Source organism: Schistocerca piceifrons, unplaced genomic scaffold, assembly GCF_021461385.2.
Source record: "Schistocerca piceifrons isolate TAMUIC-IGC-003096 unplaced genomic scaffold, iqSchPice1.1 HiC_scaffold_2404, whole genome shotgun sequence".
NCBI lineage: Eukaryota > Metazoa > Arthropoda > Insecta > Orthoptera > Acrididae > Schistocerca > Schistocerca piceifrons.
This window is the reverse complement of record NW_025728343.1, coordinates 15,001-17,500: the sequence shown is the minus strand read 5'-3', so window position 1 is coordinate 17,500 and position 2,500 is coordinate 15,001. Positions and strand designations below refer to the sequence as shown.

At 57.0% G+C, this 2,500-nt stretch overlaps 1 non-coding gene across 1 annotated transcript in view; it reads right to left on the bottom strand.

Annotated features, from left to right (window-relative positions):
- The window catches only part of LOC124742988, a 1,909-nt gene extending 1,589 nt beyond the window's left edge, over positions 1 to 320 (bottom strand). Inside the window, exon 1 of the ribosomal RNA XR_007010327.1 lies at positions 1 to 320. This exon is cut by the window's left edge and continues 1,589 nt beyond it. This is a non-coding gene — a ribosomal RNA (small subunit ribosomal RNA).
- Between the last annotated feature and the right edge of the window lie 2,180 nt (positions 321 to 2,500).

Sequence of the window (2,500 nt, the reverse complement as noted above, 5' to 3'; positions counted from 1 at the left end):
CATTTGAAAGATGCGTCGCCGGTACGAGGACCGTGCGATCAGCCCAAAGTTATTCAGAGTCACCAAGGCAAACGGACCGGACGAGCCGACCGATTGGTTTTGATCTAATAAAAGCGTCCCTTCCATCTCTGGTCGGGACTCTGTTTGCATGTATTAGCTCTAGAATTACCACAGTTATCCAAGTAACGTGGGTACGATCTAAGGAACCATAACTGATTTAATGAGCCATTCGCGGTTTCACCTTAATGCGGCTTGTACTGAGACATGCATGGCTTAATCTTTGAGACAAGCATATGACTACTGGCAGGATCAACCAGGGAGCTGCGTCAACTAGAGCTGAGCAGCCGGCCGCCCGGGAGTGTGTCCCGGGGGCCCGCGCGAACACGCAAGCGTCCGCTCAATCATTCTGCAAACAGGAGGAGGCTGAGCTCCCCTGCACAATACACCTCGAAACCCTCTCAGGTCCCGGCGGCGCGCAGCGCCGTCCCAAGTACTTGGTCGGGTTCGAGAGAGGCGCAATCGCCCGGAGTTAGGCGAGTAGACGCTTTCGGTGCGACCACCCGTGCTCCCAACTGAGCTTGCCGCTGCCGACAGAGGCCCGGGAGCGTGCTGTCGTGGCATTGCCGGCGGGAGACAACACGCGCCACCTACGGTGACCGGCAGCTCCAACGCCAGCGCCACAGAAGGACAAAAGCCCCACTTGGGTGCCGAAGCGAACTCTCCCAGCACAGCGCACGCGCCAACACATCCGCACAGCTGCGATACAAACCACCAGCGAGAACCGCTGGGGCGACCGAGCAGCAGACGGCGTCGCGGCGCCGAGCGCCGGGCGGCGGCGCATCCTCAACGCACACAGTCCTCAATCGGACCAGCACACTGAAGATGTCCACCGCGCTTCGCACCGGGCCCGCGAGGACCTACTTTGGCCGCACGGCGCCGCGCGCAGGGTGCGCCGGCGCGCAGCTGCGACGCCTGCCGCGTCCGTCGGCCGGCGCGCCTGCCACTGGCCGCCCCCACCAGCCGGCTGTAGCGCGTGCGCCCACGCACCGCGCGGCCAGCACGCCGGGAGGCGCCCCCTCACCGGCCGGGGACGGTCCCACCCAGCCACCGCCGCGTATCGCTTCACACCCAGATGCCGTTCAGTTTCGTCGGCATGGTGGGTATCGCTGGAACAACCGGTTAGTACCTCAACCTATCGTCGCCATCACCGATTCACCCCTAGCGAGAACAACCGCACCACAACAGGTTACCATTTGTTCATTTGCGTAACTTCACCAGAAAACGCAGGCGTCCATCGCCATTTGCAACTTCAACGATTATTGCATGCCTGTGTCAGGTGTCACGCCACACTACGTCTGCCCACATACACGCAACAAAATGTGCACGCCTAGACAATACGTGGAAGGTGGCCCCCGTACGTATGCGATGTCCATTGCTCGAACGACTGTCAACCGGCCTCTGTAGCATGTCGCAGATATGGAACGCGGTGCACCATGCCATCACGGTGTGTGAGGAGAGACGACTAGGTCCGAATACATCAACAGACAGCTCATGCTGATCGCCATCCACGGCGTCCGTTCCTCCCACACGTCTCTATGGCGTACCACACTGCAATCCAGCTCTCATAGGGAGACGACACGTAGCTGCGTGCACAATATTTGCACTGTATGGTCCGCCGTTTTTGGGCGCAGTCGTTGTGCGGTCACACATGTGCCACGATGTATCATTCAGTACATAAGGACGAATGTGCAGTACAGATTGTGGTTCACGCGTACGACATCAGCGGACAGTTGACACAGGCCGCACCACAACGTAGCCTGAGTACGTCGCATGCGAAGGGCATTGAACATGCAAACTTCTCACCAACCAGCTTGCGAAGGCAGGGGGCAAGGTGGGGACGTGGGGAGGGGCGGCATGTACGTCCTGCTGCCATCCACATTACAGTGTACAGCAGGAGCATGTGGAAAGTGAGCAAGACTTGCAAGGTGTTTAACATGAAGCGATACACAGGGGTGCGGGCAGTGCGAGTAGCGAACTATATTGCGAGGGTTGCGGGTGGGCAACACTACAGTAATTGAACGAGTCGTATAACAATTACAGAGCAGGTTTAGGCGACAACGTGGGTTACGTTAAGGCGACAACATGGGTTAGGTTAAGGCACAACATGGGTTAGGTTAAGGCACAACATGGGTTAGGTTAAGGCACAACATGGGTTAGGTTAAGGCACAACATGGGTTAGGTTAAGGCACAACATGGGTTAGGTTAAGGCACAACATGGGTTAGGTTAAGGCACAACATGGGTTAGGTTAAGGCACAACATGGGTTAGGTTGAGGCACAACATGGGTTAGGTTAAGGCACAACATGGGTTAGGTTGAGGCACAACATGGGTTAGGTTGAGGCACAACATGGGTTAGGTTGAGGCACAACATGGGTTAGGTTAAGGTACAACATGGGTTAGGTTAAGGTACAACATGGGTTAGGTTAAGGTACAACATGGGT